Raw genomic sequence first — 16,788 nt, forward strand, 5'->3', positions numbered from 1 at the left:
ATAGAATGGGCGCCGTTCCTAGAGGTCTATAAATAATCGAGAAGAAGACTGACACAAGCCAAGCATAATTGAACTTGCCTGATTAACCGCCATGGCTCCCACTGGTGATCCATTTGAATATTGGGGAGTGGGAAAGGGGGCGGGGACTGTTGAAAGTACATCTGTGTATTGTTCTTTAAAGTTTTAGATTTCATACTGTTGGAAAATGTAAGTGCTATCGGAAAATGAGCAATAAAATCAAATTATAAAACATAAAAAAATAAAGAATTCCACAAGTCCATGGGCTAGCCCAGATTTGCTAGTGCCAAAGGTAGGAACTAAAGAACTTAGATTCTGTGTGGACTATAGGGACTAGGACAGAAGAACTGGTGGATAAGCTAGGTTCAGCAACATTTCTCAGTACTTTCGACCTGGCAAGTGGCTATTGGAAGATTGCCATGGCTGACTATGCCAAGGAGAAAACGGCATTCTGCACCCAAGAAGGCTTGTACCAGTTTAAGGTTATGCCCTTTGGATTAAAGAATACACCTGCCAAATTTTAGAGGATGGTTAATCATGTTCTGAATGGGTTAGTGAACTTCTGCATGGCATACCTGGATGACATTACAGTATTCAGCCCTACATGGGAAGAACATATTACCCACCTGGGACATGTGCTGCAGGCCCTTCATCAGGCCAATCTGACCATCAAAGCAAGTAAGTGCCAAATTAGTCAGAGTAAAGTGGTCTACCTTGGTGTAGGAGGAGGGGAGATTAAGCCCTTACCCAGAAAAGAACAGGTTGTACAACTCTGGGCCACTCAAACTACTCAAACTCAAGTATGAACTTTCCTAGGACTTTTTGGTTAATACAGGAACTTCATTGAGAACTATGGGACCATAGCTTCTCCTCTGAATACTGTATCCTCTCCGTAATACCCTAAAAAGGTCAAGTGGAATGAGGAAAAAGCCTTCCAGGGGCTGAAAGATGCCCTCTGCAAAACTCCAGCACTGAGAGCTCCGGTTTATACTCAGGCCTTCTTAGTCCAGACTGATGCTTCTAACTCAGGGATAGGAGCAGTCTTGAGTCAATTTTATAGCCAAGGCAGGGAGCATCCCAACTGTTTTATTAGTAGAAAACTAAAAAATAGGGAAACCAGTTAGGCCACAATTGAATGTGAATGCTTTTCTATTGTATGGACCTTGAAGAACTTCAGGCCATACCTCTATGGAACTACCTTCAGGATTGAACGGACCACCAACCTTTAAGGTGGTTGATGCAGATGAAAGGAGAAAACCCAAAATTACTTAGGTGTTCCATAAGCCTACAAAGCTTTGTCTTCACTTTTGAGCAAAGGTCAGGTACCCAAGATAAGAAAACTGATGGCCTCTCAAGAAAGTATGACCAACTGGACCAAGAGATTCAGGAGTGGATTATATCCTCCTGTCTCTTACTCTGGGGCACACAAGTGTTAGGGAGGATTATCATTTTTATGCTTCATCCCCTTTCCTAGTGAGACCTATAAGGAAAGCATGGTATCAACAGGAAGACAGACACAAGTGACCACAGTTCAAGGTTGTTTATTGAACTTCAATAAGGGTATGATAATCCTAAATCTACAGATGGCAGGAAGCTACGACCATCAAATAACAATAATGCAGCCCTAGTGTCTCTCTTGTCAAGATAAAGGGCCCATACTAAAAGAACCTATTGCCAATCCTTAACGCTAAATACAAATAGCGTGGGGTAGCGTTTATGAAAAAGGAAAAAGTGTTCACAAAAATGATATGTCAGGATGTTCAGGCCGTTGGCCTCCCTCCCCACATTTTCAGCATGGGACAAGGTGATTCACCCGAGCGTAGCCCAGGCTCTGGCTTCTTTAACACGAGGATAGAGTTCAATCACTAGCATCGGGGGCTTCTGTGCCCAAATCTTTTTACCTATCAAAGTGGTTCTTACCTCGGCTGTCACACTTAAAAAGAAAAAAGAATTGTATGACAGGGTCAGGAGAGACCCTGCCATCCAGCAGCAGCTCCTGTGTGCCTATTCAAAGCAGGCGCATAAGGGTTGCCTACAATTCCTGCACATTTAAAAATGCATCTTTTTTGTAAATTTGGGATGTACTTTTAAATGTGCAGAAATGCCCCCCAACTTGCGCAAAGGGGTGAAAATGGCCATCTTAATCGGCGCCCATTCAGATGTCCTTTGTGGATTGGAATGCTTTTTTTTGGTGCAAGTGATGAGATTATAATTGTTCTTTTAATTGTTCTTTTTTGTGCTTGTGCGTTTCATTTCTTGCATTAAAAAAAGTTTTGATATCCTGGCACTGGTGTCTCTTTATTTATGGTAATTTTTGCAAAAAATGATGTTTTGCAAGTGTTTTTGCAAAAACTGCAGTTTTCACACATTTTTTTAAACAAAAAGGCAGTTTTTGCAGCATTTTGCAGGAGCACAAAATCGCAATAAACTGGAGGGTCGGTATGGTTAAGTTGCACTAATAAAAACCTAGGAAATTCAATGAATAAACATTGTTAAAGGGATGTTATGGTTACAAGTAAAACCAAAAAAAAACAGATATTCGCCAGTTATGGTAAGCTAAGCAACCATAACATGCGCCACCAGAGTACACTACTAAGAGTAACACGCAGGACATGAAAGATGACATCACAAATGTCTTTAATGACATTTGACACACCATTAGCATCTTATACTATACTAATGCAAATAATAGACAATTGTACACTAGAGAAAAAGAAAAAAGCACAAAAACAATTTTCTGTACGAAATTCTTCTCTCTAGTATACAATAAACACCATAATCCATTGCCCTTCATGACTATCCACAGTCTCCGCATTGCTCTGTCTAGCTCATGCCTTATTAGAAAACCCAGATTGCACATGCAAACCATCCCACAAGACAGCCCTTCTACTCTTTTTACTTTTATGTTTGTAACACTGCGGGAGTGTTACAAACATAAAAGTAAAAAGAGTCTGCTTTAACCCATTCACACACATTTCACAAATCACTTTAAAAAAACCTCTACATATAGCCTATCAACCTATTAAACTTCCATCCACCAACTGCCACTTAACAATATTCTACAAATATTTTGCATCTGCATTTCCCATACTTATACCAAGAAATTATACGTAGTGCTTGTATGAATGCACATATGCATTGTGCAGAGAGACAGAACTCCATAAATAAAAGGGGCAGTACAGATGGACAGGTGCTCATGGGAGCTGAGGATGAAAGTGCCAAGGTGGGAGGCCAGTAGCTAACAGCTGGGGCACAGGGGTCCCAAGGGAGGGGTACATCTTAACCATAACGTCCCTTTAACAAAGTTTTTCTGTCAATTGAATAGGTTTTTATAAGTGAACATTTTTCATAATGTTAAATCACTATATATGCTAACAATTCCTCTTTTACCATATATTAAACAACTATAAACCTCCTTTAACAAACATATTTTTTGCAACGCATACTTATGTGTATCGTTATCAACAGCACATGCTGAGGATGCAAGTCATTGTTCAATTGCCTAGGGCATGAGGCTCGACCATGACCCCAGCCCCACCAAACCACCCCTGTTATCCACTGCATCTACCCAGCATCCTAGTTCAGTGTTCACTATACCCTCATAATTTAACCAATGGCTAGTGCTCATGGCCTACAAGGCCAGTCTCCACAATCCATGGGGCATGGTCTTCGGTCATTCCGCATACCCCCATAGGTAAATCAGAGTAGACATTTGTCCTTGCCGAGGGCCAGGCCCACTGCCCACAGCAGAAAAGTGATATCACTATTTTTTGTACTTACGTTTCAACACTTTCAAAAAAGTAAAACACAGGACAGATTTGAAAAATCATCTTTTCAGATCCTTGCTAATGCACCTCAAACATGTTTGCTGCAATCCCGTCCAGAATTCCGGGCAACAGCCGCAAGCAGAATTTTTGTTCGCATTTAAACCTAAAGCTTCGGCCATGCCGCATGCCCAAGTAAGTAAATCAGAGTAGGCATTCATCCTTGCTGAGAGCCAGGCCAATTGTCCATGCACCAAACTTATATCACTATTGTTTGTGCTTACATTTGGACACTTTGGCCAAATAAAACACAAAACAGATTCCCAAAAGCATGCTTTCAGGTCCTTACGGATTCTGCTCGCGCAGGTTAATGGTCATTCAGTACAGCACTTCAGGATGTAGCCACAAGCAAAATATGTTCCCCCACTCAAACCCAGGGCTTTGGCCATGCCCCAGTAATCAAATCAGAGGACAAGATTATCAAGTAATTGCAGGGCGGTAGAATGGGTAGATCGCTGCACTTCATGTAGTACTTTAAACAGATTACCCTGCTGCTAGTGATGGGGTTATTTTGTGAAGGTGCCCTTCCTTCTTCAAGTCTTACGTTTCGAATAGGAGAGTGAGCCCTGTTCATGTTAGCGCTGGGTTATTCAATAAGTAAGTATTGTCGTAATAAAGCAGTCTTGAAAACCATTGTTGGTGCTATATTTATTGTTCGAAGTCTGCCAACGCATGTTTCGACTCTCTAGGGTCTTTCTCAATTCATGTGGATTGTGGGCCAGTCATTACTGCGAGGTTGTGGAAATGAGTCTGGCATGCAATCTCAATATCTTGTCCCGGTAATAAGAAAATTCACATTCAAAGCTATCCCGATTTTGAAAAACGTTACCATATAGCCATTCCGTGGTGGTCATGCCCACTTTAACCCAATTGCCAGTCCCTTGTGGTCATGGCCAATAGCCAGATTGTCTGAGTCAATGCCTTTTGCCATGACTCGGACAATCTGGCCACTGCCCATGGCCACAGGCAATACCTCAGTCACCAAAAGTATATCACTATTTTTTGTACCTATATCATGACACTTTTCAAAAAATAAAACAGACATATTTGCAACACCATGCTTTCAGGTCCTTGACAATGCTCCTTGCATGACTTTGCTCCAAATCCGTCCATATTTTATTTTTTGAAAAGTGTCAAAATGTATGTACACAAAATAGTCATATAACTTAGCTACCACTTGACAAAATCCATTCAGACTTTTCACAACCATTCACAGTTCAGTCTCTAATCTTTCAAAAATCTTTTGTACACATTTGTGAAATGGCACCAAATGTATAAGCCTTTCATATATTATGTGACCCCCCTCTAATGTTGTTCCCTCTTGGCAAAACAGCACCAAACATTGTACAACCATTCAAAGTCAAATCTAAAATATCACAAAATCTCATGTAATTTCATTAAGTGGGCCAAAGTTATAAGCAATCTTAAAACTGCTTTTCACCAACACTGTAATGCAAAAACATGTATGAATGCCCCAGAACATCTGAAATGTTGCGGCCATTACAGGGCTGTCCCGAACTGTTTGCGAGCTTTGAAGGTGGAAACCACCCATTTTGGGGCTTTTCATGGCCATATCCCATCCCATCCTCATCACCCCTCACCTCTTCAGAGATTGTTTCATTAGTTTGACCCTCTCCATTGACCCCTCTCCCTCTGATCACTCCATTGTTCATTTTAAAATATATGTCCCTCCACCCTCTCCTATCTCCTGTGAGGACCGATGTTGAGTTTCTCTCCGCTAATGACTTTTCCATTGGAGTGCTTTTTTGACTTTCACTATGCACTTTTGACTCCCCTTGACCAACACTCTGCATGAACATTCACAACTTCCTGTCTCTATTCCAGTCCAGGCTCACCACTGAGATGAACTGTCCAACCCCTTTTAAAGAAACATTGTGCTGACCCAAATGTTCTGGAGAACTGTAGCCCAGTTTCCTTCCTTATCCATTATTCAGAGGTCTTTAAACAAGTGGTTGTCAACTAGATCACTAAGCACCTTGAGGATAATGTCCTTGGAAATCCATATTAATTTGGCTTCCATAGTAAACACACTCCACCGAGACTGCACATGTATATGTCTCCAACTTTCTATCTCATGTGCACCACTCCAAACTCTCTTATATACTCATCCTTTTAAACCTCTCTGTTACTTTCAATGCCGTCAACCACTTTTCTCTCCTCCTCATGCTCCAGGACATTGGGCTTTACAAATCGCCTCTTATCTGAATTGCCTCCTACTTGGAAGGCTGGTCATTTAAATTCTCCTGGAACTCATAAACCTCTAACACCGCCCTTCTACCACTTGACATTCTCCAAGGATCAGTTCTTGGACCTCTGCTCTTTACCCTCTAAACCTCTGCCCTAGAAAGACATATTGTATCGTCCTTCGGCCTTCACTGTAACCGCTTTGCTAATGACACTCACATATTTCCCTTCTTCATCACAGCTATCTCGAAACAGACTTCCAGCAGTCTCTTTGCAATCCATCAATGGATGGCTCTCCGCTGCCTCATGCTGAACTTCAAAAACTGAAGTCATCTCCCTTGTGGCTTACCATACCATCCCTCTTCTATCTCCTTCCCACCTGACCCTGTTGCTCCCTAGGGCAAGGTTCACACCTTTGGGGTCCTCTTTGATAGCAGCCACCGACTGCAACAATTCATCACTACAAGCACTTCTGCTGCTTATAATAACCTTCTAAAAATTCAGAAAAAGTTGTAATTTCTTAATCACCACTATTTGAAAACTCAAATCACCACACTTCAAGCTTGACTACTATTCATGCCTGCACCTTGGACTTCCTTCCTCCTACACTTTCCTCCCTCTAGTCAAAGTGCACAAGTTTGCTACCCATACTCTCTATGACCTATTCAGATTATCCCCCTTCTACCTACCAACCCCATGCTGGTTGGTTCTCTATACACATCTGCACCCTTGTCAAGTTCCTTCTGCTACTCTACAAAGCAATCAATTGTCTGCTCCTCAGTACCTGTGTGATTGTGTCTATGTCGACTCACAATAAAGTTCCTGGTTAACCTCCTCTGCATGCAAACACACTGTCTCTTGCAGGGCTTTAAGTGGGCCGGGGCCTGCCGGGGCTGGGCCCCGGCAGTCTCCGAAATTTCGTTTTGAGGCGGGGCCCTGCCGGGGCCCACTAATCTCCCCTGTCAGCCCCGGCCACTACAGGAAAAAGCATTTTTTTCTACAGCCTGAAGCTCTCGCTCGTATGCGAGAGCTTCGGGCTTCAGAAAAAAATGCCTTTCAGCCATAATGGTGGCGCCGCACCTGCGAGGCATCCCTTTAATCAAGGGATGCACGTGGGCCAGCGCCACCATTATGGAGAAAACGTGTGGCCGCTGGAAGCAGAGGCCTTGCTTTCTAAATACTGAAGCTCCCGTGGATTCTCGGGAGTTTCAGTCTTTAGGAAAAAGGCCTCTGCTTCCAGTGGCCTCACCCTTTCAGTCTTAATGGTGACGCTGCCCCTCCCCAGCTGGCGAGGGGCAGCGCCACCATTAAGGCTGAATAGGAGAGGCGCTGTCCCCTGCCAGGCAAGCCTATAGAATAGAAATGCAGAGATCAGCACCCTCTCCCCCAAAGGGGAGAGGGTGCTAATCTCTACAAAAGGCTGCCTGGCAGGGGTGCCAGTAGCCCATTGAGCCGGGGCTCGTCAAGGGGGTGTGGCCTAACGGCCCATCAAGACCCCCGTTGTTAGGCCACGCCCCCTCGATGGGCCCCGGCTCGATTTGTAGTGCCACTTAAGGCACTGGTCTCTTGTCCCTCCTTTGGCTCCTCTGCCTTCTTCTCTTTCTCCCTACTTGCCCTGCTCCATTGGAAATATCTGTCAATCAAAGCCAGCCCGACTGTGAATCTCTTCAAATCTTGGCTTCAACTTCACTTGCCGGCCAAAAAGGGAGCTCCCCCTACCCTGTACCTCATACTTCATACTTGACGCCACCACTACAATTAGAATAATGTAAAAATAATACAATTGTATATATTTGTACAGTACTCCTCCTTAGTTTGAATCACTTGCCCCCTAGGTTAATGTTAAAGACACCCGTTTCCTATATTTTGTTTGTTTGTTTTGTTGTGTTCCTGCACTTTGTCCCATTTTGTTCACCCCCTCAAAATGTGGCTCATCTATTGGTCTGATCTTGGTGCTGCTATACACGCACCTTTCCAGGGAAAGCCTCTGTCTGTAATTATGACACAAACACTTGTGGAGAGGCATTCGTGTTAGGGGACCCCCCAGTTCATCTCTTTATATGCAGATGACCCTGAAAGGAACCTACCACCGGTGATGCAGGAGATGGCACAGTTTGCGAAATTCTCAGGGTATAAAATCAACCAATCAAAATCTGAAATTTTCCCTTTATCTCCGACTACATCACAATCACAGGCCACCTCACACTTCCGCTGGTCACCCAACTCTGCACGCTAGTTGGGTAATACCCTGGCGACAGACAGACAAACCCTTTATACCAACAACTGCGAACCATACCTTATGCTCCTTGAACACAAGCTTAAAATCTGGGACAAACTCCCAATATCCCTGTATGGGCGTATAGCGCTACTTAAAATGGTGGTAGTACCAAAGTTACTATACCTTTTTAGGAACATACCAATATGGCCTGGGAGGACATTTTTCAATACGCTGCAAAGACTCGCCACTAATTTTGTTTGTGTGTGGGGGTGAGGGGGGGTTAGGCTCCAAGGCACAAAATGTGCAAGAGATACAAAACAGGTGGCATGGGGGCACCCGATTTCCAATTATACTTTTACACAGCCTAGGCACATTTTGCAAAATACTGGTTGAATACAACTGAGCACTATGCACACATACAAGCCGAAAATTTTGCGGCCTCCCCAATAAGCTTACAGGCTATGCCATTTTCCAAGGCTAAGAAAGATACTGGTGAGGTCAACCCAACAAACTCCAACCATGCGGGCTTGGGCCAAACAGTTCGACAGGGTGGAATCCGCAGATCCATACTGGCCTCTAACCCCCCTCTGGCACTATCCTGATCTTGAACCTACCCTGGATACAACTCTGCAAAGGAAATGGGACCCCGGCAAAGAGAGGCGCCTTGGAGACCTCTACCCAAAGGGGAAATTCGTATCATTGTTGATGTACAGGAAAAAGTGGGGACAGGCCTTGTCACCACTATGCAATATCACCGGTTGAAGGCGGCATGCAGGAGGAAATGGCCGTCCTTCCCGGACGCACCACCCACATATAAGTTTCTAACGGAAGTCATGACACAGGACGGTTTCACAGGCAGCATCTCTGGACTATACAAAGCAGTGCAAACGCACACCCTATCTAAAAACAAAATGAAGGAAAAGTGGGAACGAGATCTAGACCTAACAATAGATTAAAGCCAATGGGCTAAATACTCTCAATAAACTAAGAACATTTCCATAAGCGCTAATTTTCGCTTAATCCAATTTAAAATGTTAAATCACTTACACATTATGCTAAATAAAATTATCAAATTTGATCCCTCAAAACCAGAGAACGGCCCTAAGTGTCACGCCCCTGCAGCGGACTCAATTCATATGTACTGGAACTGTCCCCCGATCAAACGATTCTGGGAAGAGGTGGCCGCAGTGATCAGTGAGATAATAGACTTACACATACCAGCCACTCCATTGAAGTATTTACTTGGAGACTTAGGAAAGGTTTCAATCCAGATCCGTCGACTGTTTGCTGTAGCAGGGGCAGTGGCAAAGAGGAACATACTTAGAGCTTGGAAAGCGAAGAGCGCCCCTACTCTACAGACATGGCTAAAAGACTTGATTTACGTGCAGTAGACCGAAGAGAACTATGTCAGAGGGATCTCGGCACCAGCAGGCAGAAAGATATCTGGGAACCCCTGAGGAGATACCTGAGGACAGATCAGGAGACTTCGGACACAGACTCTATTAGCTCCACATGCTACTCTGATGAACCCTAAGAAATACGTTCATCTTATAGAAATGCTGAAGTTGTAGATGTTATTTGAAACACTTATGAAATGTGATTTATATGTGATGTACCTGCCAGTCAAAAATAAAGTTAAAAATAAAATATGAAAATTGTTTTAGTGGCTGAGAACAGAAATGTGCGACCCCAGCTGGAAATAGAAAAGCAGAAACATTGAGGGAAAATAAAATAAGCAACAAACCAAGTAGCTGAGAGTAAGCTGTTGGATACATGCGAAGGAGACTGAAAACTAAGAGTTACAAATTAAATCTCCATACTGACTCAAAATAAATACTTTTCATCTAAACAAAATAAGGGAATTCCGTCTTCTACATTGGCGGGGGACTCTGACATAGGACATGCTAAGATTTCAAATGGAGTTGCACAGTCAGCAAATCCGAAAGACAACACATTCAATGCTTAAATGTATGTATTATTTTTCTGGAATATTTGGTGTGTAATCTCAAAAATACAGAAGGTGTGACCTACATAGGGGATGCCTATGGGTTTATTGTTTCTGGGGTCATAGAACATTAGTCTAATACTTAAACATGTTTGCAAAATCTCATGATATTTTTGTCCATTTCACTTGATGTGTTTATGGACCGAGGTAACTCAAACACAGGTATGAGCAACTTACAAACATCCGCCTATAGCACTAAGATCAAATTATATTCCACAAAGGTATAGGTGCAGTGTAACACTGTGGGCTGATTGTGCTGCAATTGTAGCCTGTGTCCAGGCCATGGTCTGTGGAAGGGTGTACACTCCCCTTCCATTGAGCAGGGACAGTCCCCGTGGTTACCTTCCCCTACCCCCAAACCACTGTGTAGGGAGGGGCGCTGCAGCTGCTAAAATAACAGTGCTGAGAACAGGAGATGGGCCCCACCATTAGTTCTTTGATCACTAAGGGACATAGACACCAGGACACAGACACCAGGGTACCCCTCTTTATTTCATAAAAACACTAATACTGTTTTCCTTTTTACCTAAGCGTCCCCTGGCGTGAGCTCTTTTTGAATGGCTATGTCAGCTCACCCTTCCTTGGAAGGGTCTCAGGGGCACTTAGGGTGAGTCTGGCACAACAGACCACCTACCTAAACTCATGTACCACCCACATGGAGTGTGAGGTCAGAGGATGTCCTCTGTGAGTGGTCCCATCTTGCCAGGTGCCTTCAGGGAGGCTGCCACCCTATGCATTACATCACGCCAGAGTACCACCCGTCTGCCCCCTTTTTAAAATAATGCCACCTATATATTATGCAGTAGCGGCCCTGTAGTTATGTTAAAGTTGCTCAACTCATAGGAAGAGCAATTTGTGGGGCAGCTTATATTTTTGCCCCCTCCCCCATCCCGGATGAATCCTCACCACACTTTGCCAGAAATGGTATGTGCCCCTAAGAATGATTCTGTGAAGTTTGGTGCAGTTTTGTCCAGGGTGGGCAAGGTTGTAGAGGGGTCCTGAATTTTGTGGAAATCCTCATTGTTGCAATGGAAAACAAATTTTGCTCCCGCTTACAGCCCAAACCGCTGGACAGATTTGCACCAAAATTGCACCAGGAGCAGCAGCTTGGTCCCAAAAGCGTGCTTTTGCAAATTTGTTATAAATCAGCCCAGTAGTTTTAAAAACAATTACAAAAAAAGTAGAACAAAAAAAAGTGATAAACGAGTCTGGTCAGCGGACTCATTTCCTGATTCGGAGTCCGCGGACACCACCTGGACCAATCAGAGAGCAGCGTTACATTCATGGGAATCATACGCGCCCGCTGATTGATCAATTAAAAACATGAGGTGCGTCAAAATCTTTAAAACAGGTGCCATGTTGGATTTGCGAACAGCGCTCTGCGGTAATCGCAGTAAATACATATTAAAAAACACAACATTGCACTTGTCAAACAAATGAACTAGTCTCTGGGGAGTTGAAGGGTGATGAGGATGCAATGGGATATGGCCATAAAAAGCCAAATAGCGGGTGCTTTTTATTCAACAATGTCCATGAACATCTCAGATGTTCGGGTGCCTCCATGCATATTTCTGCATTACAAGGTCAGTGAATAGCAGTTATTGGATGGCTTATGACTTTGGCGACACTCAATGAAACTGCATGAAATCTTGCAATATCACTTTACACCTCACCCTGAATGGTTCTGCAAGGTTTGGTGCTGTTTTGCCAAGGGGGGGCCCAAAATATTTGAAAGGCTTATAAATTTGGTGCCGTTTGACGAATCTGCACAAAAGTTTGCAAAAGATTTTAGACCCAGATTTAAATGTGTTTGCAAGGTTTGGTGGGAGGTTTGGTGGGATCTTGTCAACTGGGGGGAAAATTAGAGGGGGGCCTCAATATTTTTAGATGGCTTATAACTTTGTTTCTGTTTGACGAATCTGCACAAAGGTTTTCAGAAAAGTTATAGACCCAACCTTGATTGTGTGTGCAAAGTCTGAATGGATTTTGTGAAGTAGGGTCTAAGTTATATGACTATTTTTTGTACATACATTTTTACACTTTTCAAAAAATAAAACATGGACGTATTTGCAGAAAGCTCGCCCAAGGAGCATTGACATGGACTCGAAAGCATGGTTTTGCAAATGTGTCCATGTTTTATTCTTTGAAAAGTGTCATAATGTAGGTACTGAATATAGTGATATAACCTTTGGTGACTGAGGTATAGCTGCGGCCATGGGCAGTGGCCAGAGTATCTGGGTCATGGCCAAAGGCCATGACTCGGACAATTTGGTTTCTGGCCATGACCACGAGGGACCGGCAATGAGGTTAAAGTGGCCACGGCCACCAGGGACCAGCAATCTGGTCAAGTTTTTCTAAATCGGGATACGCTAGAATGGGAAAATAAATTCTGCTTGTAACTGCTCGACAGGATTGCTGCAAACATTTGCAAGGAGCATTAGCAGAGACCGCAAAGAATGGTCTTGCAAATATGTCATGTGTTTTATTTTTTCTAAAGTGTCAACATGTAACTACAAAAACTTGTGATATAACTTTGGTGCCTGGGCAATGGGCCTGGCCTGTCCCTGAGCAAGGGCAAATGTGTACTCTGATTTGCTTATTGGGGCGTGCGGCATGGCCGAAGCCCTAGGTTTGAATGGGAAAATAATCATTCTTCTTGCGGCTATAGCCTGAAGTACTGGACTGGATTGCAGCAAACCTGCGCGAAGAGCATCAGCAAGGACCTCAAATCATGCTTTTGCAAATCTGTCCAGTGTTTTACTTCTTTGAAAGTGGCGAAAGGTAAGAACAAAAAATAGTTATATAACTTTGCTGCCTAGGCAGTGGGCCTGGCCCTTGGCAAGGACAAATATCTTCTCCGATTTGCTTATTGGGGAATGCAGCATGTCTGAAGCCCATGCCCCATGGATTGTGGAGACTGGCCATTGCTTCAAGCCAGTGGCCATTGGTCACATTATGAGGGTATAGTGGACACTGAACTAGGATGCAGGGTAGGTGCAGTGGATAGCAGGGGTGGTTTGGTGAGGTTGGGGTCATGGTTGGGCCTCATGCCCTAGGCAATTCTACCATGACTTGCATCCCCAGCATGCGCTGCTGATAACGACACACATCAGTAAGCGTTGCAAAAAATATGTTTGTTAAAGGAGGTTTACAGTTCTTTCATACATGCTAAAAGAGGAATTATTAATAACTTATATACAGTGATGTAACATCATGAAACATTTTCACTCATAAAAACCTATGAAATTCACAGAAAAACGTTGTTAAAGGGACATTATGGTTAAGTTGCACCAATAAAAACCTATGAAACTCAGTGAAAAAACGTTGTTAAGGTTACGTTATGGTTACAATCAAAACCGAAACCCCCCAGAAATTTGCCAGTTATGGTAAGCTAAGTAACCATAACTCGCGCCACCACCATGCACTGCTAAGACTAACACGCAGGACATCAAAGATGACATCACAAATGTCATTGATGACAATACAGGGAATATGCTAAGCTAGCCTACAAAAGGGAGCAGGGGTCCAAATATATACTCATCTTTCCATGTCCGAGAAGGAGAATATTGCATTTACAATTTCGCTTAAACCAATTACCGACACGGGAGAGAGTGAGTAGGTGAAAAGGGGTAGAAGGGAACATGAGTTGTAGGTTGTGTGGTTTGGTGGGAATGAAAGAAGCTGATGGAATGCAGGGTCTTGAAGGAAGAGCGGGAGAAACATCTAGAGACTACACTAGGCAATGAAGCCTGGCGGTGTAGTCTGATGGGGGAAATTGCAAGGCCTAATCTTGGCTCAAAGTGATTTTCTCTTTAAAACTCTGAATAAGTTGGAAAAGGCTGCAAGTGGGTTGTAATATGCCCTAGATTCTGAGTCACTAAATTGACTATTTTCTGCTAATTTACCTCCTTTTCTTCCTCTCCTTCTTTAAATTGTCTAAACTGCACGAACTGCATTCTATTTGTGTTTCCACTTTCCTTTTTCTTTTTCTTCTTTTTCCTGTATGAATTGTATTTCTAATAATGTGTTTTACTGTATATTTTGAAAGATTCTATTTGTACTTTGTGAAAGTTTTTCATTTGTTTTTACGCCTGGGAAGCAAAACACAATCAAATAGAAAATTGTTCCGTTCTTCTTTTTCTTTTCCTTTAACATTCCATCCATCCCCAGGGTGGGCTGGATGGTTTAATCCAACACATACACACAAGACATATACATAAATAAACACACACTACACTTTTTAAATAAAACCTTTATTGCCCTGGTGTCTGCAGCTTTATTTGTTAGGTGTTCCCTCGGGGGACCAGCATGTAGCCGTACTAACCGGGCTCAGTGGGGACACAGCCTACACAATGCTCTTGAGAGCCTGGTGCAGAGGACTGCTCTGTCTTGCCATCTATACAAGCATATGTTCATGGGTGTAATTTTAGGGGGCGACAGGGGTGTTTGTCCCACCCCAACTTTCATGGCACACCATATTGTCCCTATTCATTTGGCTGGGGCACATTTTCTTCAGATGTCATGTCCCCCCCCCCCAACATTTTCAGCAAAGTTACTCCACTGCATATGTTGAGAGCCATGTCACCAGATAACCCGTCCTTGTAATGGCTAATGCCAAGTTTTGGCTCAGTAATTATTTTGGAACGTGCTTTTATGTTCTAGATGTGGCCACTCAGACTCGCTCCTTGGAGTCAACGGAAACATTAATTAATGCCAGCAAAAATAAAGTCAAGTACAGATATGTTTCGTGCTTCTAAACTGCTTCTTCAGGATTTTCAATCTTGCTCTGTTTCTCCCTCCAAGACCCCGTTGATCCTGGTGCCCTTCCTCGTCAGCCACCTTATGATTGAAAGTCCTTCAGAAGCACTTTAACACCATGAAACAATTGTTGATTAGATTTGTTTGCTTCACGTAAATTCACAATCTTGTGTTTACTCTATAGACCGGCTTTTGGTGTCCACATATTCACAATAAAAGCTATTTTTTTGCGATAACCTTTATGGAGTCGCAATTAATGAACACTCACATGCAGTGGTCGAAGTGTATAAAAATAAAGTAGTGGAACTATGTTCCCTGCTGGCCTACCCCCGGTCCCCACAAACCCCATCACCACGCCCCCTCCCACAAACAATCCAACCCCCAATCAAACACACCTGCTATTTGAAGGGAATGTGCAGTGCAGTGCACTGAAGTGCAAGCTTCAACTTCTTCCTACACTTTTATTTTAAAACGAAACCATTCCAGAACGGTTTTTAAAAAAAATTAAAAGTATAGGAACAGTGTAACTTAAAAAAATAAAAAGCATAGGAGCACCGCTCCCAACCGCTTCCACCCACTTCGACCTCTGCTCACATGGGTGACCTGTGGCTTGACTCTCATCGGCTTCCAACACTAGACCAGACACGCAGATGGTTGCACACTGTGAGCCTCGGTGGCTAATACAATCAGTGGGACCTTTGATATTGTTCATTATATTGCAGGTTTGACCATGCAATATTTCAGAGCCGTTATTCACTGCAGTCCTGACATCATTCATGAACATTCCAGCATAAGTCAGTGGAATTACAGCATTGGCATAAATATGCAGCTCACCTCATCAATTTAGTGATTCGACTCATTGTTCTCTGTTCACCATCCTCCGATCTTCTCCTTTCCCTCCTTCACCGCGGCCATTTGCGAGCAAATTACCAGCCCCCTCACCACTATCTGTCACTGAATGGTTCTAAGCTGCCTCATTTTATACTCTGGCGTGGTTAAAGTCATCTTTGCCTCTGCCTCTAAAGCTAACCGCTGTCTCCTCATTCCATCCCCAAAGGCTTGCAGCCTTTGGGTTCTCTTTAGCAGCGCCCTAGGGCTCCAGCAGGTCTTTATACTCACTGCTACTGGTGCCAGTATAAACCATCTCAATATAAGGAAGACATTCCGCCAGCTCACCCACCACTGTGCACAGGCACACTAATGCCCTGCATCTCCTGTATCCGGCAATGCTACCTGCGCAGTCGCACGCAGTAATACCAAGCCCTGCTTTACCAGTTGGAGTTTCTGTAAAGCAACGTGCAGGGACACACAAGCCTCCTGCCCACTCCCTGTCAGTCTCCCTCAAGACACAGAAGCCCTCCCAACTCCAAAGGTCTCAGGGCAAGGGTTTGGGAGTCTGAGGTCTTGGGCTGCCAGTCTGGGCTACAAACTCCAGGGCCTATGGCCTTAGACTCTATGGTCCCATGCAGAGGTACAGTGGACCATGAGCTCCAGGTCCCAAGTACACAAAATCGTTTCTTGAGTCCAGAATAAATGGTGATTATTTTAAATAATGATAAAAGGCAGCGTGGGACATGGAGGGGCAGGGCAGACAATTGTTTGCAATGTGACCAATTTTACGATATGCCGCAGCAGATATTGCTATACTACTACTGAATGCATTGTCCGATTTCTAGTAAATGGAAGGTGGTGGCTGGCTAAGAGGAACTGCCTTCAACTGTGTGAGTAGCTCTCGTATCCACAAATAAAATAGAAACATT

The 16,788-nt window shown here is 43.6% G+C and overlaps 1 protein-coding gene across 1 annotated transcript in view; it reads right to left on the reverse strand.

The window, feature by feature from the left end:
* The window catches only part of MANSC4 (MANSC domain containing 4), a 92,426-nt gene that overhangs the window by 58,101 nt on the left and 17,537 nt on the right, over nt 1–16,788 (reverse strand). The window lies entirely within an intron of this gene.

This window comes from Ambystoma mexicanum, chromosome 12 (genome assembly GCF_040938575.1).
Source record: "Ambystoma mexicanum isolate Mex_15411 chromosome 12, UKY_AmexF1_1, whole genome shotgun sequence".
Taxonomy (NCBI): domain Eukaryota; kingdom Metazoa; phylum Chordata; class Amphibia; order Caudata; family Ambystomatidae; genus Ambystoma; species Ambystoma mexicanum.